This window comes from Kogia breviceps, chromosome 11, assembly GCF_026419965.1.
Source record: "Kogia breviceps isolate mKogBre1 chromosome 11, mKogBre1 haplotype 1, whole genome shotgun sequence".
NCBI classification, from domain to species: Eukaryota; Metazoa; Chordata; class Mammalia; order Artiodactyla; family Physeteridae; genus Kogia; species Kogia breviceps.
This window is the reverse complement of record NC_081320.1, coordinates 45,963,568-45,986,649: the sequence shown is the minus strand read 5'-3', so window position 1 is coordinate 45,986,649 and position 23,082 is coordinate 45,963,568. Positions and strand designations below refer to the sequence as shown.

The following is a 23,082-nucleotide window of genomic DNA, read 5'->3' as shown; positions in this document are numbered from 1 at the left end:
AGAGATTTTATTCAACTAGCTGTAATTATAGTGCTTGTTTGTCAAAATGAAAACTGAAAACAAGTATACAAAACAGTTGATTACTAATTATGTATTGAAAGCCGTAAGAGGTTCCACGATGCCAAATAAACCAGTTGGGAGGTTTTCCCCAAGATAAAGTTTAACAGCTCCAGCTTCTTCGGTGTTTATCCAAATACAAAAGAAAAAAGTAGAGGTTATCGTTTTCGATGGCAAATCTGACGCTTGCGGGATGAGGGAGTGAAAGCACATGTAGACAGGGGTTCCCACGGGCTGGGGCTTAAGGATGACCACCCGCACTGCTGCTGGTGAGACCCCAGAGAGCCCGGAGCAGGCAAGCAAGGGGACCGCAGGGTTCCCACTCCAACCAGAGCGTTCCAGCCAAAGTGCCCATGCTGACCCAAGAAAAGGCTGGGGTTCCTCCAAGGGGTCTGAGAGCGGTGGCTGCAGCCTCCAGCCCATCTCCTGGGCAACCATGTAAGCACAGATACAAGCACAAATGCTGCGGTGGTTGGGATGACCCGAGACAGAGCAAATCACAGGGACCCTTTTGTGACCATGCAGAATGGATCATGGCTGGTTCTGCCCCGTTTCACGTTCCCAACGGGAAGCAGACCACTGGTGGCCTGGACTCAGGCCATTACTGACTGCAGAGCCTACACTACGCACATTTCTCCCTTCTGTGTGTTCAAATCTTCTCCTTATCTTGTATTTGTAACTGTTTTTAAAAATGCATTGAGTTTGGGTTAAAAACCAACCACCAGAATGGATCTCAACACAGATCTAAAGCCCAGGGGCGGAGCATGGGGTTCGTCTGACACAGCAATTCCCGGATGACCCGTGTGCCTAAAATCCCTTCTCAGTTCTAAACAGTGGGTCAATTTTCTTTTTACAATAAAGAAAGCTGAGTAATATTGCATAGGAGTACCAGAAACTGCCTCATTGGAAACAGAAACTATTTACATTAGATAAAAAGCCAGTTGCAGGCTGCGTCTGCACATTTACAGCATAGTGAAGCATACTGTGACCGACCATGGAGACAGCTTCTGGCACTCACACGTCAGGGGCACGTTTGCCACATGAGAATAACGTGAGGGTAGAAGGAGGGAGTGAGAGGGGAGGAGAGAGGAGTACAACTCACTTCTGCTTCCAGAGCTGATTGGACAGCCAGTCTGGTCCCTCATAGAGCCCGTCCCTGCTGCTGGCACAGGTGGCCTTAACGTACCAGTTCTTGTGGTGCAGAGAGTGTAGACCCAGCCTGTCGGTGATCTCAGCTGCATTCATGGCATTGGGGAGGTCCTGTTGGTTAGCAAACACGAGCAGAACGGCGTCCCAGAGCTCGTCTTCTGCCAGCATCCTCATTAGCTCCTCTCGGACCTCATTCACATGCTCTCTGTCATTGCTGTCAACGACAAAGATGAGACCTTGTGTGTTCTTGGAAGTAGTGGTGCCACAGAGGCCAGAACTTGTCCTGGCCACCGACGTCCCACACAGCGAAGCTGATGCTGTTGCATTCCACGGTCTCCACGTTAAAGCCTGTAGTGGGAATGGTGGTCACGATTTCACCCAGCTTCAGTCTGTTCAGGATGGTGGTCTTTCCCGCAGCATCTAGGCCCACCATGAGAATGCGCATTTCTTTTTTGCCAAAAAGGGCCTTGAAGAGGTTTGCAAAGATATTCCCCATGTCGTAAAAGGATGGCAGCCACACTGGCCAGAGAAACCCTCGGCGGCGCAGCTGCTGCTCTGAGGCAGGTGTTGGTTTCACTCCCATGAGATGCTTGCTTTATTTTCTGAATAGCGCTCCCTCAATGAGTTATATGCACCCAAATCCCTGTGTCAAGCTCTGCTTCCAGAGAATTCTATCCAAGACACCATCTCTATTGCGTTCAGCTCTAGACTCACCGTAAACCAACAACTAAGCATTAACATTTGGAAGCCTTAGATGTCCTTACCCTAAAAGATACTCATGCATGCTTGCTTTCTAAAGCACAGGCCCATAAGGTCCATGGGCCAGGCTTTTGTAAAAGCAAAAGCTTTCTGGGACCACAGTGAAGTAGCTTTTTTGCTGGTTGGTTTGTTTGCTTTTGAATTTTATTTATTTTTTACACAGCAGGTTCTTATTAATTATCCATTTTATATATATTAGTGTATACATGTCAATCCCAATCTCCCAATCCATCACACCACCACCTCCCCACCCCACTTTCCCCCCTTGGTGTCCATACGTTTGTTCTCTACATCTGTGTCTCAATTTCTGCCCTGCAAACCGGTTCATCTGTACCATTTTTCTAGGTTCCACATACATGCGTTAAGATACGATATTTGTTTTTCTCTTTTTGACTTACTCATGGTGAAGTAGTTTTAAATTGCCCAAAACTGTGACTGAGGAATGTGAGTCTCTGCAGGAGGCATGCGATGCCCGGATGAGGGAGATGAGAGGCCTAGCTGAGCAGCACCGGTGAAGCAGAACAGTAAGTGCCCTGGGTGTGAAAGCACATACCCGACTGATGGTTGAAGACGAGCCATACTCTCAGTGTCAACTTTTTTTTTTTTAGTTCCTTAACAGGAACTAAATATCCAACAGAGGAAATCCAGTTATCCCCTGCACTTTACCGGGAGCTTGCTTGCTGTTGTTTGGCATGACTTTTGCCTCCACTTTCTGTACCTAAGTCTTCCCTGTGGGTCTACCAATGAGTGGTTTCCTCTTCCTGAATATTTCAACACAGAGCTGTCCGATAGAAATATAATGCAAGCCACTTATGTGATTTAACATTTTCTGGTAGTCACATTTTAAAAAAATAAAACAGGTGAATTTAATTTTAATAGTGGATTTTAATTAACCCAATATATCCAAAATATTATCATTCAACATGCAATCACTATAAAAAATTATTGAGACATGTTACATTGTTTTTATCTTATTAGACCTTCACAATCCAGTGTGTGATTTATGTTAAGAATACAGCTCAATTCAGAGTAGCCACATTTTTTTAAATCAACACGTAGTTGATTAACAATGTTGTGTTAGTTTCAGGTGTACAACAAAGTGATTCAGTTATACATACATATATATCTTTTCTTCTTCTTCAGATTTTTTTCCCTTACAGGTTATTACAAAACATTAAGTATAGTTCCCCAAACTAGCCACTTTTCAAGTGCTTGCTGTCACCGTATTGGGTATTGCAGCTCCAACCATGGCCTTAACTTAAAATCTGTCCATCTGTCAGTATATCAGGAATGAGTTCCGAGAACAAGGACAAATAAGTTTGTCTTCTGGGGCCTCATCTAGAACTACTTGATCTCTAAAAACCCCTCAAGCTCTACAATTCTTAAGCTCTGTGATGTCTATTTCCAAAATCTCCTCCAGCTGATTTAACCAGTGTGACCTACTGCCTATCAAACAAGCAAGATTTGAGGTAGTGAGCTATCCATTCATGTGTGTGTTTGGGCCTGTGTGCAAAAGTCGACCCATTTTCAGATGGCATAGGCTGTCTGCAAGTGGGAAAGGAGACTGGCCCGTGAAAAGAGTACAGTTTGGTTCATGGCTTTTAAAGATAATTAAATTAATTTTAAAATCATGTTTTAATTTAGTTTAAAAGCAGTGAGCTTTACCCATCTATGTGTAAAATTTAATTGTATATCCACACAAATGTTAAGTAAATATATACATACACACAGGGGTATTCATTGCAATATTTTTTAATATAGCAAAATATTGGAAATTAATTTTGTCTACCCAAAGGTAGCTATTAAAAAATAATAATAAGGGGCACCCCTGGTGTCGCGGTGGTTGAGGGTCCGCCTGCCGATGCAGGGGACACAGGTTTGTGCCCCGGTCTGGGAAGATCCCACATGCCGCGGAGCAGCTGGGCCCGTGAGCCATGGCCGCTGAGCCTGCGCGTCCAGAGCCTGTGCTCCGCAACGGGAGAGGCCACAGCAGTGAGAGGCCTGCGTACAGCAAAAAAAAAAAGAAAAAAAAAAAAGCAAGCTCCCGTGCCAACTCCAGACCTACTGCAAGCGAGTTTCTGGGAGGGTAAAAATTTGCATCAGTAGCTGTCGTTCTCCCCAAGGTGATTCTTACATATACCCAGGTCTGAGAAAAGGACCATTCTGGACGGGCTTCACAGGCTACTGCATAGCTGTCAGCTAAGACAGATTCTGAGGGCCAACCACAGTCCATCACCTCTGATGGGCCTCACAGTAGAACAGGCCAAGAGCACTAGCTCTGAAGTCAGATATGCTGGCTTGAATCTTGGCTCTACTGAAACCACACAATTCAGATGGCATTCAAACATAGCCAGAACTCAGATTGGGACTTGAACCCACAGGCTGGGACTCAAACCCACTGTCTTTTAATTCAGCCCCCAAACTTTTTGGCACCAGGGACTGGTTTTGTGGAAGACAATTTTACCACACATGGTGGGGGGAGGGGCAGATGGGTTGGGAATAATGTGAATGGTAATGCGAGCGATGGTTCAGGCGGTAATGCAAGTGATGGGGAGCGATGGGGGCAGGCAGATGAAGCTTTGCTTGCTCGCTGGCCGCTCACCTCCCACTGGGCGGCAGGATCCCTAACAGGCCTTGGACCAGCAGCTGTCCTAGGCCCTGGGGTTGGGGACCCCTCTTTTTTTTGTGTGTGTGTGTGTGATATGCGGGCCTCTCACTGTTGTGGCCTCTCCCGTTGCGAAGCACAGGCTCCAGACGCGCAGGCTCAGCGGCCATGGCTCACGGGCCCACCCACTCTGCAGCATGTGGGATCTTCCCGGACCGGGGCACGAACCCGTGTCCCCTGCATCGGCAGGCGGACTCTCAACCACTGCGCCACCAGGGAAGCCCCGGGGACCCCTCTTTTAATTGAAATCACACACCTGGTCTTAGGACTTAAGAAGTTCAGGTTCTTTATGTCTCAGCACAGAAAGAATTCAGCAAGAGGCAAAGTGATAGGTAAGAAGTAGATTTATTGAGAGATAAACAATCCATAGAGAGAGTGTGGACCATCTCAAAAGGAGAGAGCGGCCCTGAAATAGGGGGTGGTTAGTTTTTTTATGGGCTGGGTAATTTCATAGGCTAATAAGTGGGAGGATTATTCCAACTATTTTGGGGAAGGGGTGGAGATTTCCAGGAATTGGGTCACCGCCCACTTTTTGGCCTTTTATGGTCTGCCTCGGAACTTTCATGGCACCTGTTGATGTGGCATTTAACTAATGTATTACAATGAGCATATAATGAAGCCAAAGGTCTATTGGAAGTCGAATCTTCTGCATCTTGGGCCTAATCAGTTCTAACCAGATTTTGTCGTGTTGTCAATGGCTATGTCATTGTTTTCAAGGTTGTGCCCTGCCCCCTTCCCTCCTGTCTCACAACAGTTAGTCCGCTACATAAGAACCTTCCAGTTGCAAACTTTCAAAGATGCTAATGTGCATTCTCATGTCCAATCATGTAAGTTAGTTCACGTGTCTGGCGTACATTGTCACTTGTGTGCATCCTCTACAAGTGGTTGTGTTTTTTTGTACTTTCCTGTACGGTACTGTATAGAGTAAAGTAGTACAGTGTCTTTATTTCAAGCCCAGGATGTCGGGAAACAAGCATAAAAGCAGCAGTGATGTAGCTGGTGCTGCTAAGAAGTGCCAGCTGTTGTACCACACTACTGTGCTTTTTAAGGTACTGTACTGTAAGATTTAAACTGTTTTCTTTACTTTTTGTGTTTGTTTTTTATGTAGTGTTTGTGTGAAAAGTCTTATAAACCTATTACAGTAGAGTACTATATAGCCGATTGTGTTTGTTGGGTACCCAGGCTAACATTGTTGGACATACGAACAAATTGAACTTATGAACTCACTCTCAGAACAGAACTCTTTTGTATGTAGGGGACTTACTGTACCACTTTATAGCTGGGTGACCAAGAGCAAGCTACTTCAACCCTTAACCTTTGTTTCCTCATCTACCAAGTAGGGTCAATGATCGCACCTAACTTGTAGGGTTGTAAGGATGCCATCAAGGGGAGTGATGGTTACTTCTATGTGTCAACTTGACTGGGTGACAGGATGTCCAAATAGCTGGTAAAACATTATTTCTGGATGTGTCTGTGAGACTGTTTCTGGAAGAATTGGTAGGCGGAGTAAAAAAAGTCATCCTCACCAGTGCAGGTGGTCATTATCCAATCTGTTGACAGCCTGAATAGAACCAAAGGGTAGAGTGAAGGTGAACTTGCTTTTCCTCCTTGAGCTGGGATGTCCATCTTCTCCTGCCTTGGACATCAGTGCTCTTGGCTCCTGGGCCTTTGGACCCAGACTGGGACTTTCACCATTGTCTCCCCCCATTCTCAGGCCTTTGGGTTGGGACTGGAATTACCCCACAAGCTCTTCTGGGCTTCCAGCTTGCAGAGGGTAGATGGTGGGACTTCTCAGTCTCCATAATCATGTGACTCAACCCCTCATACTAAATCTCTCTTTATCTCTATAGATCCTATTTGTTCTGTTCCTCTGGAGAACCCTGACTGATACAGACTTCAACATATCTTTTTTAGGGGGGCACAAATCAATCATTCGTTACATGACACATGGCAACAGCCAGAGAAGATAAAAATCGGAGGAAGAGTTGGGAGCTGGAAGCCATGGACAGAGGGCCACATCAGGCATCAGGCTGTGGATCGTACTTCCTGAAGTTAAGGGTTTGAAAGAGCGTGAAGGTGGCTAGATATGAGCTTCTATTTCTGTCTGTCTCCAGTCGAGGAAGCCAACTGCAATTCCAAAGAACACAAAGGGAAGCGCTCTAAAATGTGCCGCAAAATGCCCAGTTCCTGAGCCAGACGCTGTACTGGAGCTAAAAAAAGAAGAAAGTGGGGGCAGAGGGTGGCTTTGTACTTATTTTCCTCCAGTCCCAAGGGCACAGACAGTTTTAGCTGGAGACTTTTACTGCCAAGATTCTAGCAAGGTTTTTCAAAATGCCCCAGTCATCGGCACATCCATTATTGCTTGAGAATCCCAATTTCTTAGGCATTTTCCACAACCCATTCAGACTCCATCAGCAACCAAATCCTCCTACAGGGATGTCTCTTGATTTAATTTCATCAGACCTGAATGCCTTGGCTGGAGCCCTCAGGATGCTTCACTTAGACATTACGCATTCAAAGTGAACCATCCAAAAACATTCTGACGCACAAGCCACATCTGCTGGGCATTAACACAAAGATTCTGGCCCTCCATACTTAGAATTCCCTTCTTGGCATCCATATATGTGGTTTTAAATGCTTTGTCAGACAAGCCCTAGCTATCACTCATGCTGATATTTGTGAGGGGGGCGTGGAGAGGAGAGGGTCTGGATGCTGGCATTAAAGCTGAGATGCACTGGGGACCTAGAGGTGAAAATGAGCGAATTACACCCTGACACATGACCATCGATGAACTTCACTGCACACGGTGACCAGAGGAAGGGCATATCCAGAAATAAAAGTAATAATAATAATTGCTCCTTACATTTTCTGAGCATTTACTAAGTGCTCTACAAGTATTATATAAGCCTCTAAGAGATAATAACTGATTGCTCCCATTTTAAGGGTGAGAATACTGAGGATTGAAGGAGCTAAGTGATTTACCGAAGGTCATACAACCAGTTAAGTAGCAGTGGCAGGACTGAAACACAGGCAATCTGACTTTGAAGCCAGCCCTACTCTCACTATTTTTTATTTTATCCTATAATAATTGATAATTGCAACATATATATATATATAAGGCAAATATGTTACAAAGTGTAATAGTAACATAAATACTCATAAACCCACCATGCAACTTAAAAGATGTGTCATTACCGATATCTTTGAAGTGAGCCACATGTTTCCATATGTCCCATCTCCTGCCTACCCCCAGCAGAAACCACCATTCTGGGTTTTGTGTTTATCACTCTCTTTGTGTTGTAAAACAGCTTTTATCTAATAGGTATATATCCTTAAAATTAAGTTTAGTTTGGTTTTGAGCTTCAGAAATGGGATTATATTATATACAATATTCCGTGGCTTGCCTTTTTTATTACTCAACATTATGTTTCTAAATTTCATCCACATTGTACTGGTTAGCTGCCCCTTCATCATTTCCACTGTTGGGCTCCGTTTGTTTAAATAGACCACAATTTTTTTTTGGATGAATAAGTGTTTTATTCACATTTTAAATTACAATTCACATTTAATTGCACGGAGAAACAACGTTCTTATATTGAGAAAGATAATGCAGGATAACCTGCTTGAAACTAATTTACTAAGTTCAACTTATAATCTCTATGCAATTTCTTTTTTTTTTTTTTTTTTTTTTTTTTTTTGCGGTATGCGGGCCTCTCACTGTCGCGGCCTCTCCCGTTGCGGAGCACAGGCTCCGGACGCGCAGGCCCAGCGGCCATGGCTCACGGGCTCAGTTGCTCCGCGGCATGTGGGATCCTCCCGGACCAGGGCACGAACCCGTGTCTCCTGCATCGGCAGGCGGACTCTCAACCACTGCGCCACCAGGGAAGCCCCTCAATTTCTTTTTTAATGAAGTATAGTTGATTTATAATGTTACTGCTATACAGCAAAGTGACTCAATTATACACATATATACATTCTTTTTTATACTCTTTTCCATTATGGTTTATGCCAGGATATTGAATATAGTTCCGTGTGCTATTCAGTAGGCTCTTGTTGTTTAGACCACAATTTATACATTCTCCTAATAAGGAACATTTGCACTGTTTCCAGTTTTTGCTGTCACAAACTATGCTGTTATGAACATTTTTGAACTTGTCATCAGGTACACATGTACAAGGATTTCTCTAGGTATTGTAGGGCCAAATTATTTTCCAAAATATTTGCATCAATTTACACTCTTCAGATGTGTATAGGAGTCCTTGTTTGTTCACATTTTCACCAACACTAGGTATCGTCAGTCTTCTTAGTGTTTGCTAAGTTGGTGGGTGTGTAAAATGGTGTCTCATTTGGTTTCAATTTGCATTTGTATCTAATTATTATTATAAATCATATTCAGACAATGTTTGTTTACATTTACCTCAATTTAGCCTTCATGTTTCTAGGTATTTTTGCTCATTACTCCTGCTTATATTTCTGACCTTGCTACTGAGATAAATGTTGCTTCTTGAATTATATCCTTTAGAAGTTCATGTTATTAAGAGCCAGTGGTTGTAAATCCTCTCATTCTTTGCTACTCTGAAGATGCCTCTATTTATTCCTTGTTCTTAAAAAAAAAAAAAAATCTCCTGGAACACAATCCTATTTTGACAGTATGTTAACCAACTTGAAGATATTCTTCTATTGTTGTCTGTTTTCCTTTGTTACTATTGAGAAGTTTGCCATCAGCCAATTTGTCTTTACTTTGTGGGTGATCCTTTTTCTCTGGTTATTTTTGAGATCTTCTCTTGGGCTTTGGTATTTGGTAGTATCATACAGATATGTGTCTAGTTGTAGAAATTTTTATTCTGCTTGATATATGTTGGTCTTCCTGTAGCTGTAGATTCGTGGCTTTCATTGTATTTGGAAACTTTTACCCATGATTACTTCAAATATTGTCTCTCCTCTCTGCTTATTCTGTCTTCCATATTGCTTGACTTATCTGTCAGACTTTTCATCTCCCCATGTCTCTGTACAGTATTATAATTTCTTTAGCCCTTTTCTATAGTCTACCAATTCTCTTTTCAGCTGTTTCTAATCTGCTGTTGAACTGTCCATCATGTTATTAATATCAAGATTATAATAATCTTGATATTTTCATTTCTGAAAATGGATTCCATTTCTGATTTCCAGGCCATTTTTCATAGTCTGTTCCATGCATATTTTTAAAGTGAATATTTTTATCTTTAAATTTTCTTTCAAATGTCCAGTATTCTATCATTATGACATCTGAATTCTTTGGTTGGAGGAGGGGCTATATTTGTTTTTTGGTTCCACTGACTCTCACTTTTTATTAGTTTTCTATGACTGCTATAACAAATTACCACAAAATTGGTGACTTAAAACAACACAAATTTGTTCTTTTAGAGTTCTGGAAACCAGGGGTCCAAAATCACTGCCAAGGTGTTGGAAGGGCTGGTCCTCCTGGAGCTGTAGGGAAGAATCCATCCGCTTCCCTTTTCTAGCTTCTGGAGCTGCCCTCATTCCTTGCCTCACAGTCTCTTCCTTGTGTCACTCCAACTTCTTGCCTCCATCATCACATCTCATAATTTGGTAGTCAATCTCCCTCTTCTTCCCTTTTATAGGGATACTTGTGATACATTTATGGTCCACCTGGCTAATCCAAGATACTCTCCCCATCTCAACATCCTTAATCACAGCTGCAAATCCCTTTTGCCATGTAAGTATAAGGTAACATTCATAGAATCCATGGAATGGGACCTGGATATGTTGAGGACCCATTATTCAACCTACCACATACCCACTGTGTCAGAGACAGCTGGTTACCATAAATATCACTTCTCTAATCCCTTTCTAGAAATGAAAATACTAATTTTTATCCAGGTTTATTGCTGGCTAGTTAAAACTCCCTAGTTCTTTGGTATGCTTTTGGTTTCAGTTCTTTTATTTTGACATCTAGATGTGGCCATTGGGATTAAAATTTTGCCAATGACTTGTAAGTTTTAATGTGTGAAGCTTCCAGCATATTTTTTTAACATATTTATTGGAGTATAATTGCTTTACAATGTTGTGTTAGTTTCTGCTGTATAACAAAGTGAGTCAGCTATGTGTATACATATATCCCAATATCCCCTCCCTCTTGTGTCTCTCTCCCACCTTCATATCCCACTGCTCTAGGTGGTCACAAAGCACCAAGCTGATCTCCCTGTGCTATGTGGCTGCTTCCCACTAGCAATCTATTTTACATTTGGTAGTGTATATATGTCCATGCTACTCTCTCACTTCATCCCAGTTTACCTTTCCCCCTCCCTGGGTCCTCAAGTCCATTCTCTACATCTGTCTCTTTATTCCTGTCCTGCCACTAGGTCCTTCAGAACCTTTTTTTTTTTTTTTTTTTTAGATTCCATATATATGTTAGCATACGGTATTTGTTTTTCTCTTTCTGACTTACTTCACTCTGTATGACAGACTCTAGGTCCATCCACCTCACTACAAATAACTCAATTTTGTTTCTTTTTATGGCTGAGTAATATTCCATTGTATATATGTGCCACATCTTCTTTATCCATTCATCTGTTGATGGACACTTAGGTTGCTTCCATGTCCTGGCTGTTGTAAATAGAGCTGCAATGAACATTGTGGTGAATGTCTCTTCTTGAATTATAGTTTTCTCAAGGTATATGCCCAGTAGTGGGATTGCTGGGTCATAGCATAGTTCTATGTTTAGTTTTTTTTTTTTTTTTTTTTTTTTTTTTTTTTTGTGGTATGTGGGCCTCTCACTGTTGTGGCCTTTCCTGTTGCGGAGCACAGGCTCCGGACGCGCAGGCTCAGCGGCCATGGCTCACGGGCCCAGCCGCTCCGCGGCATATGGGATCTTCCCGGACCGGGGCACGAACCCATGTCCCCTGCAGCAGCAGGCGGATTCTCAACCACTGCGCCACCAGGGAAGCCCTATGTTTAGTTTTTTAAGGAAACTCCATGCTGTTTTCCATAGTGGCTGTATCAATTTACGTTCCCATCAACAGTGCAAGAGGGTTCCCTTTTCTCCACACCCTTTTCTCCAGCATTTATTGTTTGTAGATTTTTTTGTTGATAGCCATTCTGACTGGTGGGAGGTGATACCTCACATAGTTTTGATTTGCATTTCTCTAATGATTAGTGATGTTGAGCATTCTTTCATGTGTTTGTTGGCGATCTGTATATCTTCTTTGGAGAAATGTCTATTTAGGTCTTCTGCCCATTTTTGAATTGGGTTGTTTGTTTTCTTGATATTGAGCTGCATGAGCTGCTTGTGTATTTTGGAGATTAATCCTTTGTCAGTTCTTTCATTTGCAAATATTTTCTCCCATTCTGAGGGTTGTCTCTTTGTCTTGTTTATTGTTTCCTTTGCTGTGCAAAAGCTTTTAAGTTTCATCAGGTCCCATTTGTTTATTTTTGTTTTTATTTCCATTTCTCTAGGAGGTGGGTCAAAAGGATCTTGCTGTAATTTATGTCATAGAGTGTTCTTCCTATGTTTTCCTTTAAGAGTTTTACAGTGTCTGGCCTTACATTTAGGTCTTTAATCCATTCTGAGTTTATTTTTGTATACAGTGTTAGGGAGTATTCTAATTTCATTTTTTACATGTAGCTGTCCAGTTTTCCCAGCATCATTTATTTAAGAGGCTGTCTTTTCTCCATTGTATATTCTTGTCTCCTTTGTCAAAGATAAGGTGACCACATATGCATGGGTCTATCTCTGGGCTTTCTATCCTGCTCCATTGAGCTATATTTCTGTTTTTGTGCCAGTACCATACTGTCTTGATTACTGTAGCTTTGTAGTATACTCTGAAGTCAAGGAGTCTGATTCCTCCAGCTCCCTTTTTCTTTCTCAAGACTGCTTTGGCTATTCATGGTCTTTTGTGTTTCCATACAGATTGTGAAACTTTTTGTTCTAGTTCTGTGAAAAATGCCATTGGTAGTTTGATAGGGATTGCATTGAATCTGTAGATTACTTTGGGTAGTATAGTCATTTTCACAATGTTGATTCTTCCCATCCAAGAACATGGTATATCTCTCCATCTGTTTGTGTCGTCTTTAATTTCTTTCATCAGTGTCTAATAGTTTTCTGCATACAGTTCTTTTGTCTCCTTAGGTAGGTTTATTCCTAGGTATTTTATTTTTTGTTGCAATGGTAAATGGAAGTGTTTCCTTAATTTCTCTTTCAGATTTTTCATCATTAGTGTATAGGAATGCAAGAGATTTCTGTGCATTAATTTTGTATCCTGCTACTTTATCAAATTCATTGATTAGCTCTAGTAGTTTTCTGGTAGCATCCTTAGGATTTTCTATGTATAGTATCATGTCGTCTGCAAACGGTGACAGTTTTACTTCTTCTTTTCCAATTTGGATTCCTTTTATTTCTCTTTCTTCTCTGATTGCTGTGGCTAAAACTTCCAAAACTATGTTGAATAATAGTGGTGACAGTGAGCAACCTTGTCTTGTTCCTGATCTTAGTAGAAATGGTTTCAGTTTTTCACCACTGAGGATGATGTTGGCTGTGGGTTTGTCATATATGGCCTTTATTATGTTGAGGTAAGTTCCCTCTATGCCTACTTTCTGGAGGGTTTTTATCATAAATAGGTGTTGAATTTTCTCAAAAGCTTTTTCTGCATCTATTGAAATGATCATATGTTTTTTCTCCTTCAATTTGTTAATATGGTGTATCACATTGATTGATTGGCATATATTGAAGAATCCTTGCATTCCTGAGATAAACCCCACTTGATCATGGTGTATGATCCTTTTAATGTGTTGTTGGATTCTGTTTGCTAGTATTTTGTGGAGGATTTTTGAATCTATGTTCATCAGTGATATTGGCCTGAAGTTCTCTTGTTTTGTGACATCTTTGTCTGGTTTTGGTATCAGGGTGATGGTGGCCTCATAGAATGAGTTTGGGAGTGTTCCTCCCTCTGCTATATATATATATATATATATATATATATATATACATATATATATATATATATATTTGTGTGTGTGTGTGTGTGTGGTACGCGGGCCTCTCACTGTTGTGGCCTCTCCCGCCGTTGCGGAGCACAGGCTCTGGATGCGCAGGCTCAGCGGCCATGGATCACGGGCCCAGCCGCTCCGCGGCATGTGGGATCTTCCCGGACCAGGGCACGAACTCGTGTCCCCTGCACCGGCAGGCGGATTCTCAACCACTGCGCCACCAGGGAAGCCCCCCTCTGCTATATTTTGGAAGAGTTTGAGGAGGATCGGTGTTAGCTCTTCTCTAAATGTTTGCTAAATTCGCCTGTGAAGGCTTCTGGTCCTGGGCTTTTGTTTGTTAGAAGATTTTTAATCATAGTTTCAATTTCAGTGCTTCTGATTAGTCTGTTTATAATTTCTCTTTCTTCCTGGTTCAGTCTCAGAAGGTTGTGTTTTTCTAAGAATTTGTCCATTTCTTACACGTTATCCTTTTTATTGGCATATAGTTTCCTGTAATAATCTCTCATGATTCCTTGTATTTCTGCAGGATCAGTTGTTACTTCTTTTTCATTTTTAATTCTGTTGGTTTGAGCCTTCTCCCTTTTTTTTCTTGTTGAGCCTGGCTAATGGTTTATCAATTTTGTTTATCTTCTCAAAGAACCAGCTTTTAGTTTTATTGATCTTTGCTATTGTTTCCTTCACTTATTTTTCATTTATTTCTGATCTGATCTTTATGATTTCTTTCCTTCTAACTTTGGGATGTTTCTGTTCTTATTTCTCTAATTGCTTTAGGTGTAAGGATGGTTGTTTATTTGAGATTTTTCTTGTTTCTGGAGGTAGAATTGTATTGCTATAAACTTCCCTCTTAGAACTGCTTTTACTCTATCCCACAGGTTTTGGGTCATCATGTTTTCATTGTCATTTGTTTCTAGGTATTTTTTTGATTTCCTCTTTGATTTCTTCAGTAATCTCTTGGTTGTTTAGTAGTGTATTGTTTAGCCTCCAAGTGTTTGTATTTTTTACAGATTTTTTTTCCTGTAATTGATAGCTAGTGTCATAGTGTTGTTGTTGGAAAAGATACTTGATACGATTTCAATTTTCTTAAATTTACCAAGGCTTGATTTGTGACCCAAGATATAATCTATCCTGGAAAACGTTCCGTGAGAACTTGAGAAGAAACTGTATTCTGTTGTTTTTGGATGGAATGTCCTATAAATATCAATTAAGTCCATCTTGTTTAATGTGTCATTTAAAGCTTGTGTTTCCTTATTTATTTTCATTTTGGATGATCTGTCCATTTGGTGAAAGCGGGGTGTTAAAGTCCCCTACTATTACTGTATTACTGTCAATTTTACCTTTTACGGCTGTTAGCATTTGCCTTATGTATTGAGGAGCTCCTATGTTGGGTGCATAAACATTTACAATTGTTATATCTTCTTCTTGGATCGATCCCTTGATCATTATGTGTTGTCCTTCTTTGTCTTTTGTAATAGTCTTTATTTTAAAGTCTATTTTTTCTGATATGTGAATTGCTACTCCAGCTTTCTTTTGATTTCCATTTGCATGGAATATCTTTTTCCATCCCCTCACTTTCATTCTGTATGTGTCCCTAGGTCTGAAATGGGTCTCTTGTAGACAGCACATATACGGGTCTTGCTTTTGTATCCATTCAGTCAGTCTATGTCTTTTGATTGGAGCATTTAATCCATTTACATTTAAGGTAATTATAGACATGTATATTCCTATTACCATTTTCTTAATTGTTTTGGCTTTGTTTTTGTAGGTCTTTTCCTTCTCTTGTTCTTCCTGCCTAGAAAAGTTCCTTTAGCATTTGTTGTAAAGCTGGTTTGGTGGTGCTGAATTCTCTTAACTTTTGCTTATCTGCAAAGGTTTTAATTTCTCTGTTGAATCTGAATGAGATCCTTGCTGGGTAGAATCATCTTGGTTGTAGGTTTTTCCCTTTCATCACTTTAAATATGTCCTGCCACTCCCTTTTGGCTTTCAGAGTTTCTGCTCAAAGATCAGCTGTTAACATTATGGGGATTCCCTTGTATGTTATTTGTTGCTTTTCCCTTGTTGCTTTTAATATTTTTTCTTTGTATTTAATTTTGGATAGTTTGACTAATATGTGTTTCTCTTTGGATTTATCCTGTATGGGACTCTCTGTGTTTTCTGGACTTGATTGACTATTTCCTTTCTCATGTTAGGGAAGTTTTCAACTATAATCTCTTCAAATATTTTCTCAGTCCCTTTCTTTTTCTCTTCTTCTTCTGGGACCCCTATAATTCAAATGTTGGTGCATTTAATGGTGTCCCAGGGGTCTTTGAGAGTGTGCTCAATTCTTTTCATTCTTTTTTTCTTTATTCTTCTCTGTGGTAGTTATTTCCACTATTTTATCTTCCAGGTCACTTAACTGTCTTCTGCCTCAGTTATTCTGCTATTGATTCCTTCTAGAGAATTTTTAATTTCATTTATTGTGTTGTTCCTCATTGTTTGTTTGCTCTTTAGTTCTTCTAGGTCCTTGTTAAACGTTTCTTGTATTTTCTCCATTCTATTTCCAAGATTTTGGATCATCTTCACTATCATTACCCTGAATTCTTTTTCAGGTTGACTGCCTATTTCCTCTTCATTTTTTTGGTGGTGGGTTTTTACCTTGCTCCTTCATCTGCTGCATATTTTTCTGTCTTCTCATTTTGTTTAACTTACTGTGTTTGGGGTCTCCTTTTCACAGGCTGCAGGTTCGTAGTTCCCGTTGTTTTTGGTGTCTGCCTCCAGTGGGTGAGGTTGGTCCAGTGACTTGTGTAGGCTTCCTGGTGGAGGGGACTGGTGCCTGTGTTCTGGTGGGTGGGGCTGGATCTTATCTTTCTGGTGGGCAGGGCCATGTCCAGTGGTGTGTTTGGGGGTGTCTGTGAACTTAGTATGATTTTAGGCAGCCTCTCTGCTAACGGGTGGGGTTTGTGTTCCTGTCTTGCTAGTTGACTGGCATAGGGCGTCCAGCACTGGAGCTTGCTGGCCGTTGGGTGGAGCTAGGTCTTAGTGCTGAGACGGAGATCTCTGGGAGAGCCTTTGCAGTTTGATATTATATGGGGCCAGGAGGTCTCTGGTGGTCTAATTTCCTGAACTCAGGTCTCCCACCTCAGAGGCTCAGGCCTGACACCAGGCCAGAGCACCAAGACCCTGTCAGCCAGGCAGCTCAGAAGAAAAGGGAGAAAAAAGAAAGGAAAAAAAATAATTTAAAAAATTTTAAAAATTATTAAAATAAAATAATAATAAAAAGAAGAGAGCAATCAAACCAACACACAAATCCACCAATGATAACAAGTGCTAAAATCTATACTAAGATAAATATAAAAATCAGAAATAAATCAGTAACAGACAGCAAACCCCAAGTCTACAGTTGCTCCCAAAGTCCACCATTTCAATATTGGGATGATTTGTTGTCTATTCAGGTATTCCACAGATGCAGGGTACATGAAGTTGATTGCAGGGAGTTAATCCCCTGCTCCTGAGCCTGCTGGGAGAGATTTCCCTTTCTCTTCTTTGTTCGCACAGCTCTTGGGGTTCAGCTTTGGATTTGGCCCCGCCTCTGCATGTAGGTAACCTGAGGGCATCTCTTCTTAGCTCAGACAGGACGGAGTTAAGGAAGCAGCTGATTTGGGGGCTCTGGCTCACTTAGGCAGGGGGGAGAGAGTGGCACAGATGCGGGGTGAGCCTGTGGCGGCAGAGGCCTGCGTGATGTTGCACCAGCCTGAGGCATGCCATGTGTTCCCCTGGGGGAAGTTGTCCCTGGATCACGGGACCCTGGCAGTGGCGGGCTGCAGAGGCTCCCGGGAGGGGCAGTGTGGAGAGTGACCTGTGCTCGCACACAGGCTTCTTGCTGGTGGCAGCAGCAGCCTTAGCATCACATGCCCGTCTCTGGAGTCCGCGCTGATAGCCGCGGCTCACGCCCGTCTCTGGAGCTCATTTCGGTGGTGCTCTGAATTCCCTCTCCTTGTGCACTGCGAAACAGTGGTCTCTTGCCTCTTTGGCAGGGGCAGACTTTTCCCCGGACCCCCTTCCAGCCAGCCATGGTGCACTAGTCCCTTCAAGCTGTATTCACGCCACCAACCCCAGTCCTCTCCCTGGCATCCTACCGAAGCCTGAGCCTCAGCTCCCAGCCCCCGCCCGCCCTGGCGGGTGAGCAGACAAGCCTCTCGGGCTGGTGAGTGCTGGTCGGCACCGGTCCACTGTGTGGGAATCTCTCCGCTTTGCCCTCCACACCGTTACTGCGCTCTCCTCCGTGGCCCCAAAACTTCCCCCCACCCCGCTACCCGCAATCTCCACCCGCGAAGGGGCTTCTAGTGTGTGGAAACCTTTCCTCCTTCACAGCTCCCGCCCAGTGGTGCAGGTCTCATCCCTATTCTTTTGTCTCTGTTTTTTTCTTTTTTCTTTTGCCCTATCCAGGTACATGGGGAGTTTCTTGCCTTTTGGGAAGTCTGAGGTCTTCTGCCAGCATTCAGTAGGTGTTCTGTAGGAGTTGTTCCATGCGTAGATGTATTTTTGATGTACTTGTATGGAGGAAGGTGATCTCCACGTCTTACTCCTATGCCATCTTGAAGGTCCTCTCTCCCAGCATATGTTTTTAAAGAGAATAGGCATGCTCTTCATGCCCTTCCTTCCACCGTGACCTGGAGTGCGCATATCTGGAGCCCTAGCAGTTCTTAGATCATAAGAACAAGGGCCCTAACTGAGATCTCAGAGGATGCACGGACAGGAAGGAAGCAGGTCCCTGACAAATTTGTGTTAAACCTGCTCTGGATACCTGCTTCCTGACTTCTTTTACGTAAAAACAAATAAAACCATGTATGTTTAAGTCACTATGATTTGGATTCTCTGCCAGGTGTGGCTAAATTTTGTCCTAAGTGACATAATCATTGCATCTTGTTTCCTTGTGTGTTTGGTAATTTCTTATTTTGATCTTTTTTTGGTTTTACATAATCTGTGGGAATCCTGAAAGCCTGAATTAATGACACCTTCCTCCAAAAGGGATTTGCATTTACTTTTTTTCCTGGAGTCATGTGTCCTACCAACAGGGAATGGCTTTAAACTTCTTAATGAGTGCATGGGCCCTGACAGCAGGCTCAGGGCTTAGCTTCCAATCCCTGCATTTGAGGCTGACACTGGCATTGATCCTCCAAGCCTTGTAGTTTGCTTCCCTCTCTTGATTCTAGTTTTAGCTCATTATGCAAGTATGTGTATGTTCTATTATTTTGTTTTGTTGTCATTGGAAATTTCCCACTGTTTCTTGTGAGAGTTCAATGTATTACAAAGCATGTTTCATCTGGATCTAATGCCATTGTAGCAGAATATTACACAGGGCATCATTCTGCCAGCAGCATCCCAGTTTCACCCTTAAGATGTGCTGCAAAGGCTACACATCTGATTGGCCCACTCAACATTTTGGTGCAAATTTGGTCCAAGCAGAACTCTCCTGGAAACTAGGTTAGTACCACTTTCTCTGACCACAGACTTGATCTTTTATTTTGTATCAGGAGTTCAGCTCAGTCATTAATTACGTTTTTTAGCATTTCTGACATCTCTTTCAAATGACACAGGCTCATTTCTCTGTCTGCTAAGACTCTGATACATCTCCATGAACATGTATAATAAAATGTTACTAATGGGATCACATACTTATTACAATATGTATAATATCCTGCAGCTTGCTTCTTGGTTTAAGAACATATCAATACTAGTCCATCTCAAAACTTACAGTTGCCTCATTCTTCTTTCATAGATGCAATACTATTCCATCATATTACCACAGTGTCTGAACAATTGGATAATCGATGGACATTTAGGTTGTTTCTAATTTTTTGATATTATAAATAGTGCTGTGCTGTAATAAACATATGTGTGTGTGCATACGTATGTGAGAGTCATCTGTAGAAAGGATTTCTAAGAATAAAATGTTTGGTTCAAAGAATATGAATATTTCACATTTTGAGGGATGCCACCAATTTGTCTCCCTCCAAAACCGTGCTAATGTAATGGTGCTTGTGACAGAAACTACTAATGCCAACGCAGTGGCCATTTTCCCCGAATTCCTTAGTAAGAGATTCCCTTTTTCGTTTCAGAGTGGTGTTTTGCCTAACTAAAAGCTGCATTTCACAGCCTCACTTTCGGTTAAGTGTGACCACGTGACTACCTTCTGGCCACAGAACTGTGAGTGCAAGTGTTTGTGTGGAACATTCTGGAACACTGCTTACTGGAAGTTATGCCACTTTTGGCCCTTCTGCCTTTATTCCTCCTTCCAACATGCATGGTGGTTGGATGGCTAGCATCCCCCTAGCCATCTTGGACCGTGAAGTGATGAGAAAAGAAACCATGCACTAGGCATTGTGGAGAAGAAAGAAAGGAGGCAGAATCATGGAGCACCACCCTACAACCCTAGACTGCCTACATCTTGACTGCCATTGTATTGAGAATAAACCCAGGATTTTCTGGGTCTTTGTTACATGCAACTGAATGAAATTCCTAAATGACACCTTTCCTTCCAAACATTTAACCAATAAGCCAGTCTTTACTGAGTACTTGCTATGATGAGCCCAGTCATGTGCTGTAGATTATTATCACAGTGCCCTTGACCATCCCCAAACTGGGCTGTCATTCTTGGAGGGGTAAGTGCCACCAGGTATGTGACCTTGTACGTTGACTCCCCATCCTTTCTCCCTCAAAGGTGATCTCAATCCACAGGACTAACTGAGCAAACTTGACATTCTCATCTTTGGCTCAGATCACCTAAGGAAATCCGTCTATGGACATGCACACACAGACACAGACACACAGACACACCCCCCCCCCCCCCAGTGCATACAGAAAACCAAACAGCTTCTCGCAGGATCCACAAAACTTCCTTATCTTCCAGTCTCAGGAATTTTCCAGAATAACCCTTCAGCACTCGTTAAGACAGGGGTCCCCAAGCCCCTGTTAGGAACTGGGCCACACAGCAGGAGGTGAGCGGCGGGCGAGCGAAGCTTCATCTGCCTTTCCCCATCGCTCCCCATCGCTCGCGTTACCGCCTGAACAAACCCTACCCTCCCACCACACACCCCACCCTGGTCCGTGGAAAGACTGTCTTCCACGAAACCGGTCCCTGGTGCCAAAAACCGTCGGGGACCGCTGCTTTGAGGGATGTCCTGCCTGATGACAAATGTGACAGCTCTACAGAATAAAAATGTGCAGAGTTAATAATTCAAAACTACTATTACATCAATGCAGTTCTTGTTGGTTTGTCAATATGGACTTTTTCAATTAGACAATTTTATTACAGTGATGAATATCAACAGCACAATTAAGAGACTACTGTCCTAACTTATGGGTGGCTTTGCCTAACAATCCGTATTTGCTATTGAATAAATGTGGTGTCTGTGGCCTTCCAAAGATTGATGGGCCTTTATCAGCAGCTGAGCCTCTCCTGTCCCTGGTGAGGATCGGGCAGGAGTGACCTTCCCGGCAGGATCCCTCCTGACTGTTGTAGCGGCCCATCACCTCCCCTCCCACCCCAGGGTCTTCTCTACTCTACGTCAGGAGCCCCACCCTGCTGGCGACAGGTGTCACAGAGAGCTCCTGACAAGTAAGCGTAAGCGCTGAGTCCCAAACCAAATCTCACTTTTCCTGGTAAATAAAGACAGCAAATAAAATTCCTTTTCAATCGCCATGGAGTCCTATAGAAATTGTCAAATGGGAATCATGTGTGGCAAAAGCTCAGTCAAACCGAGGGGATCTCTGTTCTGAGTAATGATTCATTGTCACCTGAGTCACTTAGCCTGTTTGTAGGGGAAGGAACCAGAAGTCTGGGGACCGAAGCTCACTGGCCTGGCTGGGCCTGGGCCCTCCTGAGCTGATCGGGATGGTCAGAGAGGAGGAGTGCTTCCATCTCATGACCCAGGCTGATAAAAGAAATGATCACATACTGAGGTCTGGGGAAGTCATTCTGGCTTAGCCATGAGTTAACTTGAATTTTATTTTTTTATTTTTTATTTTTTTGCGGTACGCGGGCCTCTCACTGTTGTGGCCTCTCCCGTTGCGGAGCACAGGCTCCGGACGCACAGGCTCAGCGGCCATGGCTTACGGGCTTAGTTGCTCCGCGGCATGTGGGATCTTCCCGGACCAGGGCACGAACCCGTGTCTCCTGCATCGGCAGGCGGATTCTCAACCACTGCGCCACCAGGGAAGCCCAACTTGAATTTTATATCAACTAAATCAGCCTGTTTGTGGCCTATCAAGCATACGGTGTACATGTGCTTTAATTATTAAAGAAAAGGGAACATTGACCAGAAGTAAAGATTGTCCACGTTAAAAATAAAGATTAAATGCCTCCCTTCCTGGTACACCAATGCTGGTACTCCTTCCGTGATAAGACTTCCTTTCCAGGTACCAAGGCCATACGGACCCACTGTGTACGTGCTGATGTGGGGTTTTTTTGGTTCTGTTTTGTTCTGTTGTTTTGAAACCTTGAAGGTATATATCCCTGACTTGTTTAATGTTCTTTGTTCTGACAACATAGAAAACTGTGCTGGAAACCATGCCTCTCCAGAGCACTTCCTCAGTTATATGAGAGTTTGTCTCCCAGGCTATTGTCCTCAATTGGCTCAAGTAAAACTCCTTCTGTTCCTATTATAGATTGTTTATTGATTATTTTCACCAACAAGGCCCAATAATAGGCCCACAGGTTCTTAGCAACGTGAAGTTTGGAGTGGTTCCCACAGCAAAGTCAGGCTGCACCCGCAGGGAAGCAGGCCGGCAGCTGGGCGGCCGGGACCGCAGATGCGTGTAGAAGAGGCTGGGTCACAGTCTGCCCTGTGGACACTGAGCTCCGGCATCAGACCTGGGGACGGCGGCCTTACAGAGACTGCTTAACCAGCTTCCACAATTGCGTATGGTCACATCCCTGAAACAAGCCCTAGTGACTTGGCTTCTCTGATTGAACACCAACTGATACCCACCCCCAATCCTCCTAATAGAGTCCTCTTCAATATAAGTTATCTAGAGTCTATTTCTGTTGCTTGCAGCCCCCAAATCCCAAACCATACACATTGCGTAATGCATGTGAAATGTTTTCAAATTAGAAAGCACCACATACATGCATGTTCCTGTTCCTTTTGCTAGTACGGACTGTGCTAGAAAGACAAAAACTCTAGGGTCAGACAGACAGATGCACATCTGAACTCTCCCAGGTGATACCTGGACGTCCCAGGTGATACCTGGACGACTTTCGATAAAGATACTTACTCTTTCTGAGCCTGAGTCCCCCTTTGTGAAAAGTGGGTGAAAGTCAGTAGTTAGCACGAGTATCCATGCATAAATTCCCAAGCCGTCACTGGCTTAAAAAAGAAACAAGTTCATTTGTCTTCAGGCAGCAGTCAAAGTAAACAGGCTGGGGCAGGCCGGGGGCTGGGGGTGGGGGGGGTGCTCTCCTGGTCATCAGGCCCCAGGCTCCTCACGTT

At 42.9% G+C, this 23,082-nt stretch overlaps 1 long non-coding RNA gene and 1 pseudogene across 1 annotated transcript in view; one reads left to right on the top strand and one right to left on the bottom strand.

The window, feature by feature from the left end:
- The window catches only part of LOC131765943 (uncharacterized), a 53,769-nt gene extending 31,512 nt beyond the window's left edge, over positions 1 to 22,257 (top strand). Inside the window, exon 3 of the long non-coding RNA XR_010835513.1 lies at positions 19,711 to 22,257. This is a non-coding gene — a long non-coding RNA (uncharacterized lncRNA). The remainder of the gene's footprint in view (positions 1 to 19,710) is intronic.
- Positions 1,156 to 1,702, bottom strand: LOC131765936 (ADP-ribosylation factor 1 pseudogene; annotated as a pseudogene).
- Positions 22,258 to 23,082: the final 825 nt, after the last annotated feature.